This window comes from Moschus berezovskii, chromosome 8 (assembly GCF_049115385.1).
Source record: "Moschus berezovskii isolate FMDL1 chromosome 8, NW_MosBer_1.0, whole genome shotgun sequence".
NCBI lineage: Eukaryota > Metazoa > Chordata > Mammalia > Artiodactyla > Moschidae > Moschus > Moschus berezovskii.
This window is the reverse complement of record NC_142467.1, coordinates 69,894,942-69,905,385: the sequence shown is the minus strand read 5'-3', so window position 1 is coordinate 69,905,385 and position 10,444 is coordinate 69,894,942. Positions and strand designations below refer to the sequence as shown.

The window sequence follows — 10,444 nt, the reverse complement described above, 5'->3', positions numbered from 1 at the left end:
TATGCTAGCAAATTTGGAAAACTCAGCATAGGCCACAGGACTGGAACAGGTCAGTTTTCATTACAATCCCAAAGAAAGGCAATGCCAAAGAATGCTCAAACTACTGCACAATTGTACTCATCTCACATGCTAGTACAGTAATGATTAAAATTCTCCAAGCCAGGCTTCAGCAATACGTTAACCATGAACTTCTAGATGTTCAATCTCGTTTTAGAAAAGGCAGAAGAACGAGAGATCAAATTGCCAACATCCACTGGATCATGGAGAAAGCAAGAGAGTTCCAGAAAAACATCTATTTCGGCCTTATTGACTATGCCAAAGTCCTTTGACTGTGTGGATCACAATAAACTGTGGAAAATTCTGAAAGAGATGGGAATACCAGACCACCTGACCTACCTCTTGAGAAACCTGTATGCATGTCAGTAAGCAACAGTTAAAATTGGACATGCAACAACAGACTGGTTCCAAATAAGGAAAGGAGTACGTCAATGCTGTATATTGTCACCCTGCTTATTTAACTTAAATGCAGAGTACATCATGAGAAACGCTGGGCTGGAGGAAGCACAAGCTGGAATCAAGATTGCTGGGAGAAATATCAATAACCTCAGATATGCAGATGACACCACCATTATGGCAGAAAGTGATGAAGAACTCAAGAGCCTCTTGATGAAAGTGAAAGAGGAGAGTGAATAAGTTGGCTTAAAGCTCAACATTCAGAAAACAGATCATGGCATCCGGTCCCATCACTTCATGGCAAATAGATGGGGAAACAGCGGAAACAGTGGCTGACTTTATTTTTTGAGGCTCCAAAATTATTGCAGATGGTGATTGCAGCCATGAAATTAAAAGACACTTACTCCTTGGAAGGAAAGTGACCAACCTAGACAGCATATTGAAAAGCAGAGACATTACTTTGTCAACAAAGGTCCATCTAGTCAAGGCTATGGTTTTTTTCAGTGGTCATGTATGGATGTGAGAGTTGGACTATAAAGAAAACTGAGTGCTGAAGAATTGATGCTTTTGAACTGTGGCATTGGAGAAGACTCTTGCGAGTCCCTTGGACTGCAAGGAGATCTAATCAGTCCATCCTAAAGATTGGTCCTGGGTATTCATTGGTAGGACTGATGTTGAAGCTGAATCTCCAATATTTGGCCACTTGATGCAAAGAGCTAACTCATTTGTAAAGACCCTGATGCTGGGAAAGATTGAGGGCAGGAGAAGGGGACCGCAGAGGATGAGATGGTTGGATGGCATCACTGACTCAATGGACATGGGTTTGGGTGAACTCCAGGAGTTGGTGATGGACAGGGATGCCTGGCGTGCTGAGGTTCATGGGGTTGCAAAGTGTTGTACACGACTGAGCGACTTAACTGAACTGAACTGAGAAAGTCTCAATTTGCTATTTTAAGCCAAAATAAGTAACAATGCCTTTTGTTCTCTTTTGTTTCACCACACTGGTGATAGACCCTTGTTGGAAAAGACCAAAGTGGGAAATAATCCCCCTTTCTGGAAAATGTTTGCAAAATATAAAAATAGCATAAGGAAGAGCATCTTGGATATCGCCATCTTAAATGCCGGAGAAGTGAAAGTGAAAGTCACCCAATTGCATCTGAATCTTTGGGAACCATGGACTATGCAATCCATGGAATTCTCCAGGCCTGAATACTGGAGTGGATAGCCTTTCCCTTGTCCAGGGAATCTTCCCAACCCAGGGGAACCCAGGTTTCCTCATTGCAGAATTTTTGTATATATTCAGGTGTTCTTTGAAGTGTTATAATACAGCCATAAAAAGTAAAACAACGTATGCCCAGCTTGGGACTCAGGAATACTGTCAGTCCCAAGTTAATCAATTCCATCCCATAATCACTCCCTTATTTCCTTAATTCAGCAGGAAGTAGCCAAAATGATCATTACCCCTTGCCACACAAGAATGTGGAATGCACATTAACAGTGGGGAACTGGAAAAGAGAACAAATCTGACTCCATATTGGACCTATTTTCTATCTCTAATCTTTGTATTCTATTGGCTTTATTTGGTTGTGCTGGTTCTGTGTCTTTGTAAAAGAATGTTGCCCTCACCTGAAATATCTCCATATTCTGCCTCCCACACTTTTTCCATTCATATGGAGATAAAAAGCTGCAGAACAGAAAAGAACAATTGTCTTGTTGGAGGTTTATAGAAACATTATGACCAGGCCTACATGGACAGGGGCAAGAACGAATGATTCAAATAATTTTCCAAAAAGACACACCCTTAACATAAGAGAAGCCTGAACCTACCTTTGGTAAGATGATTCTTTGGGACACTATTCCACTATCTTCTTGGTTTGCTTGCTTTACACAAATAAATTCACTGTTCCTTGCACCAATACCTTATCTCTTGATTTATTGACCTTTTGTGCAGCAATCTGTAAGAGCCTGTATTCAGTATAACAGCAAAACTTGAGAAAGTTTTTGAAAAAGAAATTTACTGCTATGTATGAAGATACCTGACACATTTTATACCCTTTAGTAAATTAATTTAGGAAAAACTGCATTCAGAGACTGCTTTTTATAAAAGTGCATTTATTTGAGCATAACTTATAATTTAGAAATTTGAATGCAATATAATTATTCAATATTAGGGATTATAACAAATGTACAATTAATTTGATAGGATATTAACCTCATGTCCAATTAGATACAAACACTTTATACACGTCAAACTGATGGAATATAATAAGGGATTGGCTACAGATTAGCTGGTAACGTGTTGGAAAGAAGGCTGGGGAAGCAAGAAAGAGAGTATTGTCATCCAAGGACCAAGAGCCCTCATGAACCACTGGAGACCCACATACCGACACTGCTGAGCTGATTGAGCTACTGCATTCTGGGGCTACTGGTGGGACCCTCCTCTGCTACAACTCAGATGCCTGCATCCCGTAGTGCCACTGAAACTACTTTTGAAGTGCTGGATCCCATAGCTCTCACATGGTCCTCAGTTGGCTACAACTGCTGCTGCTTCCAGAGACCAACAGCAGAAACAAGAAAAAAATATGCAGTTTCTTTATTTCTCCCACTGTCCAGTGTCTCCCAGTACTTGCATTCTCAGTGTCTTACAGAAAACAAGGTGACAAAGGAATTAGGACAAACCATCTGTAGGCAAAAACTCAGAGGACATATGAGACCACCCCACAAAGTGTGGGCCTCACAAACATAAGTCATGATTTAGACAAAGGATGCCAAGGAATAAAGATGGCAAGGGAAAATAATCAACATAATTTGAGAATACACATACAGAAAAAGGTTAAGAAGAATTTTGCTACAATTTCCCTGAGGATAGGATTGCTTTATTTTCATCCCTGGTTTATCACAACTGCATGGTATATGGTACACATTTCATAAATATTTGTATTCTGAAATCAAGATACAACCATTAAGACATAATTTGAGAGAATGGCATTGAAACATGTATATTACCATATGTGAAACGAATCGCCAGTCCAGGTTCGATGCATGATACAGGATGCTCAGGGCTGGTGTACTGGGATGAACCAGAGGGATAGGATAGGGAGGGAGGTGGGAGGGGGGGTTCAAGATGGGGAACATATGTACACCCGGAATAGATTCATATCAATGTATGGCAAAACCAAAACAATAATGTAAAGTAATTAGCCTCCAATTAAAATAAATAAATTTTTTTTAAAAAAGATAGGAAAAAAAGGCATAATTTTTGCCTCGGAAAGTAACTTATGGTTGATTTTTAAATTTTCTTTGTAATGGTTTGTGGGTTTAAAAATTTTTTTTCTACAATTAGCATGCCAAAATATAAATTAAAACCAAATATATAAAATTAAACGCAGTATTAAAGCAACAGAGATTGAAATTCGGTGACTAAAGAAAGGTTAAAATCAGTGCCCTGCAGAAGACCAATCCAGATGAAAATATAAAAGACCATCACAACTTTAGTCTCAACCACAGTACTGATTAGTAGTGCTGTCTTTGACACATCAATTAGACTATGAATTTCAGACTCTGTAACTCTGAAAGACAAGCATCAATACCACACAAAAAGTATTGAAAAAGCAATGAAGATAATGTGAAAAGGCTAAGGCCATATATAAACTAATACCTATGCCATAGATAAAATTTTACTGATGATGGTAAGATTTGAGATTATTGCTAATTTTTTTCAGATTTCTAGTTTAATAATAAAGGGATTTTTTTTAAGACATTAGGAGAAAACCAAAAAAGTACGACAGAGATATCTATTATCTTTTTTTCAGTTCTCTTAATTGCATGCTTCTTGAAGGTTCCAGAGAGGATTTATCAATAGAAAATCATCCTCCACTCCCCTAATGAGCATAATTACACCAGGGATGAAGTCACTGTCCTATCTCTATTTATACATTTAACTGTGACCACTCTCCATTAGCCCATCTAGATGAGGCTTTCAGCATCATCTGATATTGGAGTAAATCAGATAGGAATATAGGTCTACAGGATCAAAAGGGTAATTATTATTTTTTTCTTGTTCTACTTCTGACATTCTATTAATACTTGACTATATTTCCTAATTTTACCCTATTATCTATTTTTATGGAGAAAAATCAATAGTGTTTTTTTTCTTAAATCTTTTATATAACATTTATTTATGGCAGCATGTTAAAATATGGGTTTTTATTTCCCATCATTTATGGACAAAATAACTCACATTTCTCCTCTATTACTATATGGTAAACTTGTGTCCTTGTGATTTAAATTTTACAGAAGAAAATGAACTAATTTTACTTTGAGTGAGGATTATTTCTGATAGAACACTGAAATAAATGTCTTAATCTTATGTTTCTCAGATGAAATCGACAGTGGTTGGCTAATACCCAAATTGCAGACTTTAAAGGGAAGACAGTAGCCTAGAAAATTTAAGGTAGCATTAAAGGTTCTGCGTCCCAACACCTGAGCTGAGACTTGAGTACTTCTTCAGATGAATTATGTGATGCCAGACAGATGCCAGACATGACTGAGCGACTTTACTTTCACTTTTCCCTTTCCTGCATTGGAGAAGGAAATGGCAACCCATTCCAGTGTTCTTGCCTGGAGAATCCCAAGGACAGGGGAGCCTGGTGGGCTGCCGTCTATGGGGTCGCACAGAGTCGGGCATGACTGAAGCAACTTAGCAGCAGCAGCAGCAGCAGACAGATGCCCAGGAACCAGAATTATTTACTGTAAAAGGACAAAATAAAACGAGCATGTAATTCATAGGCTCCTGGGGAGATTTTTTTAAAAAAAGCAGCAACATAATAAGACAATTGGCTTCACCCAAGATTTTATATGATTCTACCCCTTAAGGTTAATAACTCCCCAAGTTCGATATGCACTATTTCACTTATATTAAATTCAGACAGTTGGATAAAGAACAGTAAGAGTTACCAAGAAAGCAAGTTGCCTTGCCTGATACAGACTGTATTCCTTTGACTGTCTGGTGTCCTAAGTAGGCTGTTCAGTGTGGCCTTAACCACAGTGACTATGATTTTCCAAAGGGCAAAGAGATTTGCCCAGTGCCTCCCATTTCCCCTCCTGCTCACTTCATTCCCTCAGCAGTTTTGAGGTCTTCACATTGCGAGTCACTGCCCTGGTCCTTTGCCACTTTGATCACAAATAAAAACTCAGCCACAAGTGTGTCTTTAGTTTATTTGTTTTTAAATTTTGCACAGAGTTCAGGTTTCCTCTGCCAGTGAGGGTGGAATTTGACCGAAATATTATATTTTTAATGGTACTTTTCCCAGATTTACTGGATATTTATAAAAAGGGATTATTTTCAATATCATTTACTGCTTCAGCACCCCAGAACTTGGGACTGTTAATAAATCTCTGGGATTATTACAAGAGTATAAAGTGTATTAAGACTTGGATAATCTTCCAGACATATTCCTACAATCACAAGTACTTTTAAACTTTTCTCTGCAAGAGGAGCCAACATTTCCTCTTGTTAGTAAGATTTATAAAATTTAACATTTAACATATCAGAAATTGAAAAGTTGCAAAGGTTAAATCTTCATAAGAAAAAGTATAGAAGCAATTACTGAGTCTCTTCTAAAATACCAGATGTATTTTGCTTTAGTCCTCTCTTATTTTGTAGTCCCTTTAAAATTCTAATTTAAATTATATTTACATAATAATTCTCCCTAAATAGATTGAATATGACTTACCTAAATGTAAACAAGTTTAATTTTTCTTTGATTTGTCCTCAGCCTCCAACACAGACAAAAGCTATGTACAGCAAGGTAGAGGAAAGAAAACTGAAGTCAAAGACATTTCAAAGTTGTTCAGTTTTCCTCTCTGCGTCTCTGTTTCCATGAAAACTTGATTGCCATAGACAATAAAGCTGACGATGCTTACAAGACAACTAAAATCTTGCTGTAAATGGGAATAACAATCTCAATGTTATTTCATCTCACTGAGATTTAGAACAAATGCTTTAAGCAGATGAAGCTGGAGAAGACAGAACTGAAATGGAACTCTCCATAAAGCTCTACTTAACCAGAGTTAAAATAAGAAAGATAGATTATATATTTCATATTTATATGTTAATATTTATATAAAAGGGCTTGCCTCATAGCCCAGTTGGTAAAGAATCCACCTGCAATGCAGGAGACCCCAGTTCAATTCCTGGGTCAGAAAGATCCCTGCTGAAGAGATAGGCTACCCACTTCAGTATTCTTGGGCTTCCCTGGTGGCTCAGCTGGTAAAGAATCAGCCTGCAATGTGGGAGACCTGGGTTCAATCCCTGGGTTGGAAAATCCCCTGGAGAAGGGAGAGGCTACCCACTCCAGTATTCTGGCCTGGAGAATTCCATGGACTGTATGCTATGGGGTCGCAAAGAGTTAGACATGACTGAGCAACTTTCTCCCATTTATATACAATATATAAAGTTTGTACTGTAGAAAGTCTGAGATTATGTATATACACATATTTATATATATTTTAGAGAGATTATGTTAGAATAATATAAAATACCATAAAACTATAATTTGTATATATATATATATATATGTATGTCTTGAACTACAGAATTTATCAAATCCAAATTCTTATATAAATGAATAGGTATTAAAACTAGCAAGCTGAAATAATGAATCTGATCATAAAAGAAATAGTAACAACCTTCTCTTAGAATATGCACAATATTTACACTAGATATTAAAGCTTTGACAATATGTATGATTATTCATCTGTAACTGGTAATGCTTTCAGCCTTTTCAATATTTTACTTCATTTAATTCTAAATGCATTTTATATCAAACATTATTCTTTGTTTAAGTAGAGTAGACAGAGGAATGGTGGATATAGGATAATAAAGACCCATAGTCCAGCCTTAGAGTCTGGGCTTCTCACTCACTCTCTTTAGTATATCTAAGGGATTGGTTATTGTTGAGAACCCAAATCTGCTCCTGTGAATGCATGGCTCACTCCACAAAAATGCAGAGCCTCACAAAACTGCTTGAACCAACACACAAAGATAGGTGGAATTTTTGGTATACGTGTTCACCAAATTATGTTTAAGTTACTTTCTAATTTTTTCATATATTACTAAAGGTTTTTAAGATCCAGTTGGATCCTTAAAATAGACAGACTGAATCAATTCTGCCTTATATAACAGAAACCTAATGTTTTACTATAAATAATTTTAATCAACAGTTGTGAATTCTTAGTTTTCCACTAAATTTTTTTTATTTATAGGCACCTTATAACTCCCGAATCTCCAGTCTTATACCACTAACCCCTTTTAGCACAATTGCATTGCTTTGCATCCACAAATAGGCGCGCGCACTCACACACACACCCACTAAACATTCATCTCAGGTGGTCATATACTATGAGTGATTTATTAATCACAAATCTTTCCTTGGTGGTCAAGGAGAAACTTCATGGACAAATCTACCTGGGTCACCAACCACACTGGACAGTTGGATTTCATCCTTATGGGACTCTTCAGTGAATCCAGGCATCCAGCTTTCCTTTGTGTGGTCATTTTTGTGATTTTCCTGATAGCCTTGTCTGGAAATAGCATCCTGATCCTTCTGATATATTCTGATGCCCACCTCCACACCCCCATGTACTATTTCATCAGCCAGTTGTCTCTCATGGACGTGATGTACATTTCTGTCACTGTGCCCAAAATGCTCATGGACCAGGTCATGGGTGTAAATAAGATCTCAGCCCCTGAATGTGGAATGCAGATGTTTTTCTATGTGACACTTGGAGGTTCGGAATATTTCCTTTTGGCTACCATGGCCTATGACCGCTATGTGGCCATTTGTCATCCACTCCATTATTCTACTCTCATGAGTCATAAGGTGTGGCAGTTCTTGGTGTCTGGCTGCTGGTTCCTGGGATCAGTGGATGGCTTTATATTCACGCCCATCACCATGACCTTCCCCTTCTGCAAATCCCGGGAGATCCATCATTTCTTCTGTGAGATACCTGCTGTAATGAAGCTTTCCTGCTCAGACACTTCCCTGTATGAGACACTCATGTACCTGTGCTGTGTCCTCATGCTTCTCATCCCCATGACAGTCATTTCAAGTTCTTATTTATTCATCCTCCTCACCATCCACAGGATGAATTCAGCAGAGGGCAGGAAAAAAGCCTTAACCACTTGTTCTTCCCACATGACTGTGGTCATCCTCTTCTATGGAGCTGCCATCTATACCTACATGCTCCCCATCTCCTACCACACCCCTGAGAAGGACATGGCTGTATCTGCCTTTTACACCATACTCACTCCTGTTCTAAACCCTTTAATCTATAGTCTCAGGAATAAGGAGGTCATAAGGGCACTAAAAAAAATGTTGAATGTAGAATATTTCAGAGAACCATGAAATAAGACATTTTTATACAAGTGGTTTATTTTTCTTCATTCTGTATCAGAACTTTCTTGTCTTATACAAATATTATTCTTTAGATTCTCATACCATAATGTGAAATGTAATATTCATTTATTTTAAAAAATTGTTTCCCTGTAATTGAAAACCATTCATTTTTATACTTCTCTGTACAAATTATTTTTACAAAGCTAGTAGAGGTGATAGAATTCCAGTGGAGCTATTTCAAATCCTAAAAGATGATGCTGTGAAAGTGCTGAACTCAATATGCCAGCAAATTGGGAAAACCCAGCAGGGGCCACAGGACTCGAAAAGGTCAGTTTTCATTCCAATCCCAAAGAAAGGCAATGCCAAAGAATGCTCAAATTACCACACAATTGCACTCATATCACATGCTAGTAAATTAATGTTCAAATTTCTCCAAGACAGGCTTCAGCAGTACATTAACCATCAACTTCCAGATGTTCAAGATGGATTTAGAAAAGGCAGAGGAACCAGAGATCAAACTGCCAACATCCTCTGGATCATCAAAAAAGCAAGAGAGTTCCAAAAGAACATGTTTCTGCTGTATTGACTATGCCAAACCTTTGACTATGTGGACCACAACAAACTGTGGAAAATTCTTAAAGAGTTGGGAATACAAGGCCACCTGACCTGCCACCTGACCTGTCTTTTGAGAAATCTGTATGCATGTCAGTAAGCAACAGTTAGAACTGGACATGGAACAACAGACTGGTTCCAAATAGGATAAGGAGTACAACAAGGTTGTATATTGTCACCATGCTTTTTTAACTTATATGCAGAGTACATCATGAGAAATGCTGGGCTGGATGAAGCACAAGCTGGAATCAAGATTTTCAGGAGAAATATCAATAACCTCAGATATGTAGATGACCCTTATGGCAGAAAGCGAAGAAGAACTAAAAAGCCTCTTGATAAAAGTGAAAGAGGAAAGTGAAAAAGTTGGCTTAAAGCTCAACATTCAGAAAACTAAGATCATGGCATCTGGTCCCATCACTTCATGGCAAATAGGTGGGGAAACAGTGAAAACAGTGACAGACTTTATTTTCTTGGGGGCTCCAAAATCACTGCAGATGGTGACTGCAGCCATGAAATTAAAAGATACTTGGTCCTTGATACAAAAGTTATGACCAACCTAGACAGCACATTAAAAACAGAGACATTACTTTGCCAGCCAAGTTCCATCTAGTCAAAGCTATGGTTTTTCCTGTAGTCACGTATGGATCTGAGAGTTGGACTATAAAGAAAGCTGAGCCCTGAAGAACTGATGCTTTTGAACTGTGGTGTTGGAGAAGACTTTTGAGATTCCCTTGGACAGCAAGGAGATGCAACCAATCCATCCTAAAGGAAGTCAGTCCTGAATATTCATTGGAAGGACTGATGCTAAAGCATCACTACTCATTTATTTGGTGAAACAAATGATATATTTAAGGTTCCATTTAAAGTGCCCTAGATATGGAGAACAAAGGCAAATAGAACAAAATAAAATGTAACGTGTAATATTCTTCCAAAGATGATTAGTTTTATTCTGTCTCAATCAGATTACTTTACCAGCTCAA

At 37.8% G+C, this 10,444-nt stretch overlaps 1 pseudogene; it reads left to right on the top strand.

Annotated features, from left to right (window-relative positions):
• Positions 1 to 7,907: 7,907 nt before the first annotated feature.
• LOC129558491 (olfactory receptor 2T29-like) lies at positions 7,908 to 8,866 on the top strand (annotated as a pseudogene).
• The last annotated feature ends 1,578 nt before the right edge of the window (positions 8,867 to 10,444 follow it).